This window comes from Ochotona curzoniae, unplaced genomic scaffold, assembly GCF_017591425.1.
Source record: "Ochotona curzoniae isolate NIBS_2020 unplaced genomic scaffold, NIBS_Ocur_1.0 scaffold_4505, whole genome shotgun sequence".
In the NCBI taxonomy this organism is placed as follows: domain Eukaryota; kingdom Metazoa; phylum Chordata; class Mammalia; order Lagomorpha; family Ochotonidae; genus Ochotona; species Ochotona curzoniae.
In genome coordinates, this window is record NW_024467118.1 from 50,698,393 (window position 1) to 50,711,539 (window position 13,147).

Genomic DNA, 13,147 nt, shown 5'->3' on the forward strand with positions numbered 1-13,147 from the left:
AATTAAGTAGACAAAGTCAAATAACTTTCTGCCTTGGCTCTTTGGCATTTTCCTTTAGTTGATTTTTATGCCTCTGGGAAACATCCTAAGCTAAAAGTTATCAAACCAAGTGCAATAATACCTGGCTATAAATTGTTCAAACCTGACTGCTTTTGAGTACTCAAGGGACAAGTGAATTAGAAAGATTAAAGTTTAATAACTACTTATAAGATCCCTATGGAAAGTTTAAAATGTAGAAATGATAACAAAAATGATTTTTTACAGGATAACATGCTATGTTATGTTACAATATCACATAACTAAAGCTAGGAGAGAAAAAAACTAACCAGTTTTTAAAATATGGGATGCTTAAAAATTGGCATGTCATCTTGCATAGGAGCCATGCTAATCTTCTCTGTATTATTCCAACTTAACTATATATGAGCTGTCGAAATGAGCGCCTATCCATTCTTTAAAATGACGTTCCCTGGCACATTTCATATATCATAAAACTGATGAAATTTATTTATTGTTTACTGTCTTCTTGACTGACTTTTATAAAGATGTACTTTTTACTTGAAAGAGCTATAGGAAGAGAGAGAGATAGAAAGAGATCTTCCATCTGCTGGTTCGCTTCCCAAATAGTCACAATGGCTAGGGTTGGGACAAGACAATCTAGGAACCAGCTGCTTCCAAGTGTCTCATGTGGGTGGCAGGAGCACAAACACTTGGACAGCTTTCTGCTGTTTTTCCCAGGCCATGAGCAGAGAGGTGGATCTGAAGTGGAGAGACAGAAACTTCTCTGGAACCGGAGCCTATATGGAATGCTGGCATTACAGATGGTGTCTTTCCATACTACATGACAGTGTAGGCCTCCTGATTAGTTTTAAAGAAAGAAAACTTAACAGATTTGTACTAATGAGCTAATGGTTTATACAAAAAAGGTTACTAATACATCCTGAAGTCTATGAAACTTTTAATATTCTATTTAAAAATTGTTCAAGTTGGGGCTGGTGCCATGGAGTCGTTAGCTAAGCTTCTGCCTGCAGTGTCAGCATTCCATAAGAAAAATGATTCAAGTACTGGCTGCTCCAGTTCCCATTCAGCTCCCTACTTGTGGCCTTGGAAAGCAGAGGAGGATGGCCTAAGTGGTTGGGCCCCTCCACCCTTGTGGGTGATCTGGGGGAAGGTTCTAACTCCTGACTTCAGATCACCCAGCTCTAGTCATTGTGGCCAGCTGAGACATAAAAAGTGGATGGATAATCTCTCTTTCTCTCTGTTCCTCCTGTCTGTAACTATGTATTTCAAATAAAAATAAAACAAATCCTTAAAAATTGTTAAAGTGATTAGACATAATAATTGGAAGTATGTAATAGACAAACTGGTCATTTAAAAGCCTATTTTTGTCTGTTTTACGTATATTTCTTTTTTTCTTCTATTTTATTTTAAATTTTATGATACAATTTCATAGACTCTAGGATTTCCCTTATCCTCTCCCCAAAATTCTCTCCCCCAAACTGATAACCCCTATATTATTACAATAGTATAGTCCTTCATAAGCAGTCATATGTCCATTATTCTGCTATTTAAGTATATCCTAACAGTGTAGGTACAGACAGTGGCAGACTGTCCAGCATCCTATTGTCAAGATATATCCAACAGCTTCATTGGAGTCCAGATTTGATTTGGAAGTAAGGCTGTATACTAAATGTATCTTCACATCTGGATATGATAGTCTCTATTACACAGTTACTATACATCCCCTTAGATGAAAAGCCATAAAACAATATCAAACTCCTTTTATCTTAGTATTTCCTTGTTCTCAGCATCCAAAATAAAGAATAAAATAAAAATGCTAGTTGAAACAATATTTTAAACTTAAGAAAATCACACAACATCTTATGAATATAAAATCAAGTGTCTCAGCTATGAAATTATTCGGGTGTTAGGTAAATAGAAGTGAAAGCAGATAGCTTAAATACAGCCAGTGGAAACATATCCCTGAATGGATGCATCATGACACAGCAAGTTAAGCCAGTCTCTTGGGAAGCCCCAAGCCTCTTGGGACATTCAGAGTACTGCTTCTACTCCCAATCCAGCTTCCTGCTAATGGACATCCAGGGTGGCAGTAGCCATCAGTTCGAGCATTTGGGTTCCAGGCTGCTTACTTTGACTTCTGGTCTTGTCCTAGCCAATGTAGACATTTGGTAAGAGAGCTCTCTCTCTCTCTCTCTCCCCTCTTTCTCCATTTCAAATAAAAACAAATAAATAAGCTTTAAAGAAAAAAAAAAGGAAATCACAAAATTTCCAGTATTACACATTTAATACACAGACTATGAATGAAGGAGGTCCACAATGGCAATCCTAAATAAAAAGCAGGAAGAATTTCCCAAACACTTTCAGTGAGGTTGGAATGCCTGAGGACAGCTCTCACCTCCCAGCTTTCTCTTACCCAAGAAATGACTTCCGTTAATGCATTTTAACTCATCTACTAGAATAACGTGACCAGCTCTTCATTTACTTGTTCAGCAGATAGTTCCTGAGTACCTGCTAGGTTCTACATACTGTCACAGCCCTAAGTAAGAAGGTGATTCTGTGGGGAAAATGCAGTATATTGTCAAAGTTAAACTGTTGCCTGATGCTAGAACTACTAAAGTATCTGAGAGATGCTAGGGTAGAGTCACGCTGTTCATCATTGAAATCCTTAAAGGACTCGGTGACAGTCTTTTTCTGTAAATATTTGCTACCCTAACTCATTGTGAATCAAAGATCAAAATTGGTAAAGATGTTTAAAGAATACATTGACTTATTCATATGTCTTTGTAACAATGCTATGATACTGAATTTTAATTTCCTAAATTATTTCTGACTTGGATGATTTTTTCACTTCTCTGCTATGAAGTGTTCTCCATAACTCTCTTTATCCAGCCAGTGGCTGTACAAGCATGACATTGGATAAAGGATGAAATTCTTCTGATGGCACTTGGCTTTCTCACGGAAAGATTGGCAGGAAGCTCAACTGCAACTGGTCCGACTTTTCCTCTCCAATGCCCCAGGATATATTTAATCTCCAGGAATCCAGTCAAGCAACAAACTTCAGCTTGTCAGAATGGCAGAATACTTGATTTCCTTATTTAATAATACCACAAAAATTTTTGAGAGAAAAAAGTAATCTTTTTTTTTATAGTCCTGAACAAAAACCATGTTTAGGATTTTATTTTGGATAATCTCAATTTACTTTCATAGTTTCTTAAGACATGATTTCTACATTTTTATCAAGACAAACAGTCTCCACACTGTGGAAAAGAAAGCTCCACACGGGAGGGCGGGGTGATTTGGCAAAGTGTGCAATGACAACATTTGCAGTCACTCCTATCTAGATAGCATTAACAGTGTCCCCACGTCGGTGGGTGACTGTTACACTCCTTGTTACTTGTTGGTCCAACACCTTTCAAAATGAGAGACAGATGTGACCTGAAGTCATTGAACTGATACCCTGAGTAACAGCCTGTGGTGTAACTGAGCTGCCACTTCTAAACTCCCATCTGGCCAAGGGCTGTAGAGGGAACAGGGCTGACACAGCACACTGGGGTGTCCTGACTTATTGTGAGATATGATGAGTAGATGAATAATTTGTCGCTAGTATTACTTAAAGTGCTAAATTTGGAAATGCTTTAGTTTTAAAAACTAGGAAGTAAAGGCAAGTCAAAGATGTCCCTAGGAAGTAATACACATTCACTATTGGCAGGGGAAAGGAGTGGTGGAATTGGAAGGAATTGGAAGGTGGAAAGGAAGAGAGCTTGAGCAAACATCAAGAAAATCATGCGTACGTTGAAGGCACTCAAGAAAATGTCTCCCAATTGTTCTACCATTCTTTGTGAATATTTAAAAAAAAAATGTTTGAGAAAATACATGCTATCATTTTTAAAATAGGTTTTGGTTCAAATTTTACATTGGATTCGTCTTTTTGTTGGATGTTTCTACAGATGAAAAAAGACTTGTCTTGAGGAGATATGGACAGTCGGGAACACATAAAGCAATTCCCAAAGGCTCACAGAAAATGGGAGTCAGAGACAAGTTTGACTGGAAACAAGAAGTAATTTGAAACCTACACATAAACATAAAATGTAAGCATGTGACATTTTTCTTAAATGTATATTATCTTAGCTCATTGAAGTACAAAAAATTCAGTTTTTCTTTAAAGCATAGCACATTTTAGATATATTAAAAATATCTTATGTTCACAAGCCTTTTGCAATCAGATTGTAAATTTCCAATTACACTAAAGAAAAAAATTATCTGAGAATCCTTTCAAAGTTCATATATTTAAACTCGTCCCAAAATAGTGGGTAAGAAATTCTATGGTTAGAGTCAAATATTGCTAGTCTTTGCTGATGATTCAGTTGGGTCTGATGCAACTGGTTTGTAACTACCTTTGGAAGTCACTAAATCCCCGACACCAATGCTCAGTGAATTTTGGTGTTTGCTTTCCTTCTAAAACATACCTTTTGTTGTCCTTAATATTCCTAGTTTTTGCTGCCTTCATATTGTGTGTTTTAATCATCTTAAAATATTGCCATAGTTTCCATTTATGTTTTTAAACAAATACTCTTTTCCCTAGATATCTAAGAGAGAGAGTCATTTTCCTCATTAAACGATGTATTAAAGTAATGACGTAGGGGGCTGATGTAGCACAGTGAGCTACACAGCTGACTGCAACATTGGCATCCCCTCTCAGAGTTGCAGCAGCTTCGTTTCCTGTCCATGTCCTACCAAGGAGCCTCAGAGGGCAGCAGGTTGTGGCTCAAGTGCTAGTTCTGCCACCCCCACCCATATCGGAGAGGTCAATGGAGTTCAGGGCTTGTAGCCTCTGCCTTCTGTCTATCCCTTTGTCACTCTACCTCTCAAGAAAGTCAATCAGTAAATCATAACAAATAAATAAATGATAAATTGGGATGAGCATTTAGCCTACCTAGCAGTCAAGAAGCCTGCGTCCCTTATCCAAGTGCTAAGGATTGATACTTGATTTTGTTCCCATTAAAGGCAACCCTGGGAGGTAGGTACCAGTCATGGCTCCAGTAGTGAGATCCCTGTCACCCACATAACAGATCTGGTTCCTGATTCCCAGGTCCAAGTATCAGCCTGGCCCAGCTCCATGCACTGTGCGCATTTGAGAAATGACCCTGTGATGGGATACTCTTTCTCTCTCTCTTTCTCCTGTCATTCAAATAAAACAGAAAAAGACCTGATTAATGTTTGAGGATGTAAATATATGTTCCAACACTATGTGATGGATACATGTGTAGAAATTCTGCATTATGCCCTTAGTATACAGAATTTTTAGGTATGTGCCAGTTAAAAGGCTTTTTGAAAGATTTACTTATTGTAACTGAAAAAGCGTATTAAAAGAGAAAAAGATTTTTCATTCTCTAGCTCACTCCCCAATGGCCGCAAGGATCAGAGCTGAACAAATGCAAAATTAGGAGCCGGGAGTTTCTTTTGGGTCTCCCACACTGGTGTAGGGCCCAAGGACTCAGGCCATCCTCTGTGCTCTCCAGGCCACAAACAGAAAGCTGAAACAGAAGCGGAGCAGCTGGGACGCAAACCAGTGCCCATATGGGATGCCGGCACTTGGGGGCGGAAGATTAACTAACTTGTTGAGCTGCCACACCGCTTGCCCAGTTAAAAATTTTAAAGACTTCGTTATAAATAGGATCATACGGACAAGCAAAACAAAAATAATAAATATGTACAAAAAAGAAGTTCATATAACTTGAAGATAATGCCACTGTATACTTTAAAATGATCAGAGTATTAATGAAAACCTATTTACATTAGAGATAATATTTTCTTTATTATCTCAGTCACTAAGATTGGGTATTTGAACTTTATTTGTTTTATTTTTTGTTTGATTTAAATTTTTTTCATTTTATTACAAATTCAGATATATAGAGGAGAGACAGAGAGAAAGATCTTCCGTCTGATGATTCACTCCCCAAGTGAGCACAACGGCTGGTGCTATGCCAATCTGAAGCCAGGAGCCAGGAACTTCCTCCAGGTCTTCCACGCGGGTGCAGGGTCCCAAGGCTTTGTGCCATCCTTGACTGCTTTCCCAGGCCTTAGGCAGGGAGCTGGATGGGAAGTGGAGCTGCCGGGATTAGAACCGGCGGGCGCCCTTATGGGATCCTGGAGCATTCAAGGACTTTAGCCACTAGGCCATGGCGCTGGGCCCTGTATTTGTTTTAAATGAAGATATTAGATGTTTTAAAAGAATATGAAACAAAATAAATCTCATCAGCTACTAGGCATTCCGCTAAGAATTTTACACTTGAGAAAATCAGACCCTGAGAATGAAGAACCGGAACCCATATTGGATGCCAGTGCTTTACCTGCTATGCCATGGTATGGGTCCCAACATCTTGATGAAACCAAGAGAGTGAAAACTTAACTAGTCATGATTAACTAGTCATCGTGTGTGTGTGAGTGAGTGTGTGTATGTGTGTGGAGGGGGTTGGCGGTTACAAGATAGGATTGTTTTTAGGTCAAAGTCCTGTGATAGAATCATTATGACTTTATTGAGAAAAACACAGACAGATAAATTTGTGGCACAATGCTTTGAGAATCTGCCAAAAAGAACTAGAGGCCCATTGAATTGGGGCCATCAGAGATTTTAGACTGTAGACTTTTGACTTGTAAACCAAAATAGACTTTTTCTCTGGATAAAATTAGTTTTTCTCAGGTATGTTGTTGTAGTGACAAGAAATTAAATAATATAAATATGTCAGCAAATTCTTGTAATGTGGCCGAAACCTTTGAAGCAATGTGTTTTTTGTTAATAGTACTCTCAGATCAACAAGACATGTTTTCAGCTGCTGACTCCTGGATTCACTCTAGTGTTATAGCTGATATGAGCCCCAGGAACTTACTCCATCTTTGGCAATGAAGGAGGCAGATGAACAAAGACAATGTTTAACAAATGACTTGTTGCAAAGAGCAGAGAGATTGAAATAACAGAGGGAACACTCCTAGGAAAGCAATGGGGAGGGCTTTTTCATTAGGAAAAAGCTGTTGGAAGGAAGTGATCCAGGGCTTTTGCACCTGTTAAAAAGCTTGCACAGTCTTTCATAAAAGTGTTTTCTGTGTGGTGAGCTCACGTTGCCTTCCTAACTCCTATTCCTCCCATATGCTTGTGACTTACAGGATGAGAAAAGGTTCTATTTTGGAACCCATGCTGGAGGAAAATGTTGGGCTTTGAAATGCTCCTGAGACTGGCCAAAGACATCTTCAGACACCTGGCCTCCTGGGTGCCCATGCCTCCCAACCTTGTTTGTCTCCTGACTGATTAATGAGGTGCCTTGTGTCTCTTTCATTGTCACACTTGCTTTCTAGCTCAGGCCGGTGTCCCAGCAAGATTAAGGAAACGTTCCACATTACCAGATGAGCCCCGTTGTTCTCTATGTCTTTTTATCATTTCTGCTGTTTTCAATTCTGCGTTGCTTTGTAGCCAGTGGCTGCACTCCTAACCACTAACACCCATCCTCAGCTGCCTAAGCTTAACTTCACCTAGCTCGCCTTCTCCTACATGCGTCACTAGTAACAGAGGACAGCTGGCTGGAGGGAAGGTTGCCATGGGATGCTTGTGCTTTCTGAACCTCAGTGTGAAGTGGCTTCTGTCTCCATCTATTCATTCATTCTAGGCTTCATCAATATAGTCAGAAACGCTTGAGGAACATGAGATCACCAGGCCTAGAGCATCCTGAGGCTGGATCGCCAAAGTCACAGTATTACAGGTATCTCAATCAAAGCTACAGGTTTGCTAAAATTCTAGAGTGCTAAAGCTCATAAGAGGAGCTAAAAAGAAAGTGCAATGCACTAAAATTAAAATAACAGAGATGCCACTTAGTGATTTCCATGCTAACATGTAACACAAAGTGCAGAAAAGAGTCCCAACCAGGCATCCCAGTTTCCTCACTGAATGAGCATTTGCAAGCAATGACTTTAATTCTTTACCACATAAAGCCTTCTTTCTCTCAGTTGTAAAATGCAGATTGTAATACTTCCCTTACAGGGGAATGTATAAGATTATATGCACAAAAGAATGCTATAGTATATTGAGTATGTTCATAAAAAATATGGCTTACAACATAAATAAAAATTGGAAACTTTCCAGTTTTCCTTGAGGAAAAGTCATCTTAGAGACCAACCACTGTCCCTTGTTTGTGTGAAACAGCTTTTTAAGAAATAGAAGAGAGATCTTAAGTGAGTACTCAGATTAAAAGATATAACTGCCGATTTTAATGAGTATTATTATCAAGATTTTTTTTTTTAAATTTTTAATTACTTTTGTGAGAGACCAGGAGAACAAAAAAACTTCCATCTGTGCTGGTTGACTCCTAAAATGCTCGCAGCAGCTGGGGCTGAGGCCTGGAGCTGGGAACACATTTCAGTTCTCCCATGTGGGTGTCAGGAATCCTGCTTCTCCCGTCATCATTGCTGCTCCTTACATTTGTTTTGGAAGGTAGCTAGAGTCAGGAACCGGAGTTGGAAATCCAAGCCAACATTCTGATGTGGGACCCAGGGGTCTTAATTTACCTCTTCCCCAGGAGGCTAGGCTTCTGCTCCAGTGAAGCAGCTGATCTTGGCCTTTGCAGGAGGAAGGTAGGAAAGCAGAGAGGCAAGGACCAGGCTAGGGGGACAGAGAGAGAAGAGGAAGCAGGATACAGGGAGGAATTACATACCACATGATTCCTCTGGCGATTACCAAGTGCTATATGACTGTGTACACTAGTGTCACTGCTTGTTGAATCTGACCTTTTTAAATGAATGTGTGTGTGAGAGAGAGGGAGAGAGAGGGAAAGAGAGAGAGCGAGCACGCGTGCGTAAGACTGGACAGGCTATAACAGAAACAGCATCCACCCACTCAGGAGTCAGGCCATGTGGACCATGAGAATGTCAGTTCACAGCAATTCTCATTCATTGTAATGCAATCTTCAGATGTACACAAGCTGTAGATTCAGGTGCTTTTGGTTAAGTTTACTTCTTTTCCAAAGACAAAGAATTAAGCAGCTGAGTGCCAAGTTACACCCAAAGAAATCAGAATTGCCTGTTTGGCGATCAAACTCCAAGCAACCGATTGAGATAAACAAGAGGCTAATAACGCCGTTTTTCTTTCTGAGTTAAATCCATTATTACTCTTATTAGAGAACAAATGATGTAAACATTCTGAACTTTGTAAGATCATCAGTGTTTTTCGCTTCTCAGCCAGAAGTGGGAATGAAATGTAGCCTGGGAAACAGCCCAGTTGAAAGCACCTGCGGAAGAGCAGATTCAAGTTTACAGTCTATGCTGCTGAAATGTGCACTTGTCACTCTTACTGAGACAGGCCTCACTCACTGGCTGACATTCAGCTGCAGAGCCATGAGGCCTGCAAAGAAAGGCAAATGCAAGTTTTATTGGTAAAAAGAGAACAATATTGCAAACTAATGACTTCTGTCCCTTTACATTACTGCTAGCAGGACGCTGACACAGCAAGAGGCCCACTTTCAAACCGCCCATCAGTCTCACCTCGATCAATATCAGCATCGGTTTACCCCTGGCCTCTCCTACCTGAACCATCTGCCTGTGTATCTGATTGTTGGCCCAATTAAAAAAAAAAAAAATCAGGGCCCAGCGTCGTGGCCTAGCAGATAAAGTCCTCACCTTGAATGCCCTGGGAACCCATATGGGTGCCAGTTCTAATCCCGGCAGCTCCACTTCACATCCAGCTCCCTGCCTAAGGCCTGGGAAAGCAGTCAAGGACGCCCAAAGCTTTGGCATCTTGCACCCGCGTGAGAGACCTGGAGGAAGTTCTTGGCTCCTGGCTCCGGATTGGCATAGCACCAGCCGTTGTGCTCACTTGGGGAGTGAATCATCAGATGGAAGATCTTCGTCTCTGTCTCTCCTCCTCTCTACATCTAACTTATATTTACATATCTTTACATTTAAGAGCACAATGATTCCTCCCACCCTATTCTTCCTTCAGTTCATATTCCCTTCCTCCTCTTCCTTTCTTATTTACTCTTTCAATTTTTATAATGACATAGTTTTAATTTATGTTGTAATCACAAGCGTAACCCTCCACCACAACAAGTTATAAGTAGAAAAATTGCTGTTCCTCAAAAGTATAGACAAGGCCTATAAGTGATAATCAAGTCTCAATATACCATATTCATTTAAAATTTGTTGTTTTTTGTGCTCTATGTATTGATTACCACAAATTGGGAAAACATTTATTTCCCTTTTGGGGGCTAGTTTATTCCATTAAACACAAAGCTTTCCAGGCACAGCAATTTTGTTGGACACGATCACAGGTTTTACGGCTGAGTAGCATTCCACAGTTTGTACACACGGCATTTTCTTTATTCACTCATTAGCTGGTGAACACGCAGAGTTGGGGTACAGATGATCCTTTCATACGCTGGCTTCAATGCCTTGGAGTAAATTCCCAGGAATGACTGGCTGAGTCATAAACTAGATTTATTCCAAGATTACCCGAAGAAGGGTTTCATCATTTCACACTCTCACCACCAGTGAATTAGGGTACCCTTTGCCCCACATTCTTGCCACAAATCAGTTTGTGATTTGGGGATGACAGTTGGTGCATTTGGAGTGAGGTGGAACCTTACTGTGGGTTTATTTGTACTTTTCTGATTGTTAGGGATCCTTAGCATGTTTCTGTGTCTGTTGGCCATTGAAAAAAATACCTATTCTTGTTCTTTGACCTTTTGAAGTGGATTGTATTGTGGTTGAGTTTCTTATCTGTTGATTCTGAAGGAGAACACTTCCTTGGTTGCATAGTTGGCAAGTATTGTCTCCCTTTTTGTGTCTTCACTCTATTGCATGTTGCCTTTACTGTGCAAAGCCTTCTTACTTTGCTATACTCCCATTTGTCTAATTTTGCTTTGACTGTGTGTGTTTCCAAAAAAGTCTTTATGCTCATGTCTGGCTGCTTCCACAGTGTTTCCCTCTAGTAATTTGATGGTTTCAGGACATAGATTTAGATCCTTGACCCATTTGGAATTGACTTATTTTTTTACTTCATAGAGGTGTTTTGGGGTCATTTTTGTTTTATTTTGCTTGCTAAACTTTGTGAGTTTTTCATGAAAGCCAGTGGTATGCTGCAGACAGGTCATACACCAAAGTTTATAAAGTGATTTTTTCTCTCTGTACAGTTTGTGTCTCCACCCTTAACCTCCTCCAGGCGTCCAATAGGCCACATTGGGCCTCCTAAGTAGTGCCTGCCTCACTTTTTTATTACGTTTCTCCTGCTTCTTTTCTCCAGTTCATTAATTACAAGTGCTTTAAGGTTATAGCTCAATTAAACTGCTAAACTGTTTAAAAGACAGTATGTGCATGATTAATGTTGACATGATGCCAAATTTAAAATCGACTGCTTAACTCTGAGCCTAACCTTCAGGCCATATTTACATCTGTAATAAACTTCCCAAGCAAATAACCAGATGAATAAGAAAATGAAAACTGCTTCCATCAGTGTGCCAACACACACTAAGTCACAACCATGTTCACACAGGAACCCCCAGCCACCCTGGCAGGCTCTCCACAGTCCCCCCAGATTGTTGTGGGGCTCCTTCTGGGCAGAAACCACCTGAAGTCATTCTGTCTCCTGGGCCTTCTCTGTTTGCTACCCACTTCTCATGAGGTTGTTCATGAATTATAATGTGATTGAGCCTTGTGCTATGCGCGGGTCTTCATGAGAACACCACTGTTGGTGCCCAGGGAACCTGCGCCTCATCATGCCTTGCTTTATTACCTAGGGCTTTGTCCAATATTGTGGAAACTAGGGTGCCACAGCTGTTCATAACAACAGAGCCTTCATATTCAGACTCCGGGGTCCCAATGTCTTTCATACAATTGAGAAGAAAATGCACATCTCAAACATACATACACTACAGTTTTCCTGAAGAAAACCATCCCAACCCTTACTTTTTAAAATAGAAAGCTCTCTGAGCGGAACAATAGAAAAAGCAACTTAGCATGATACACACCAGACATCATTTTGTAGTATTAAATGGAACAGTTTGTTCTTGGCACTAGGCAGTCTTAGAGAAACATCCTTTTTGGTGAGATCTCTGAAGCGTATTTGCATAAATTAAGATCTGGTCTGGGAACTCTTCCCTCCGCTCCCTCAAAGGTGGGCTCTTCTGTCTCCTGAAGACTTTGTTTCTGGTAAGACAAGAGTCTGCATTTTCCTGGTGATTCGCTATGAGTGTTTCAAAAGGACTCAAACTCAGTGGCCTGAGAGAGAGCTGCTTTTGCCTTTAGCATTCTGTACAAGGGGAAAGCCAGCAGCTTACAGACAGGGAAGCTTGGGAGCAGAGTGGTACATTGCCTTGAGAGCAATCAATACTATTTTTGAATCCTTCCACAACTCTGAAAGGAACACACTGAACCAAGCATTTACTGCTGAGCTCCGGGCACAGTCTTTCAGTCTTCAGACATTAGAAAGTCTGGAGTTTTTCTTAAGTTTAGGAATACCTGGATGAAACAAATCTCCTAAAATGTCCTAAATCTAATGATAAGGGACTGAGGGTGGAGTGTAAGAGAATTACGGTGGTAGGGTGGAGGTTGCTAATTAGTAAGGGTCTATGGGTCATAAAGAACAAAATTCTTTTTGTATTCTTAAATGTTCATTGAAACTTTAACTCAGATCCTATTATGGAGGCCATGATGTGGCACAAAGGGGTGAACTAACATTTGGGATGCTCTCATCTTCTGTTAGTTGACAGTGTGTTATAAAGAGTATGTATGGATGTATGTGTGTATATATATAGTATAGATGTAGACGTATAAAAGCAGGATGCCTATGTAAATGCATCTGTAATATTTACATATGCAGCAAACATGGTAAAGTATTATAAATTGTTAAATCTATACATGCACATTGAATTTTGTGTAATATATCAAAATATATTTAAAAAAAACCTACACTTACTTTTTAGATATGATTATCATTTTCTAAACTCTTCCGTGCCTCACCATTGGTGACAAATGCTTTGTCCCCAGCTGGCCCTTTCCTTCTGGCTAGCAATTATAATGGCTTAATAAAACCTTTTATTCCAGAGACCTAGCATTCTTAAAAATCTGGCTTAAAAATCTTTAGCATGCCTAG

At 40.0% G+C, this 13,147-nt stretch overlaps 1 non-coding gene across 1 annotated transcript; it reads right to left on the reverse strand.

Moving 5' to 3' along the window:
• Positions 1-333: 333 nt before the first annotated feature.
• Positions 334-440, reverse strand: LOC121146902. Its single transcript, XR_005882281.1, has one exon. It is a non-coding gene; the product is annotated as a U6 spliceosomal RNA (small nuclear RNA).
• Between the last annotated feature and the right edge of the window lie 12,707 nt (positions 441-13,147).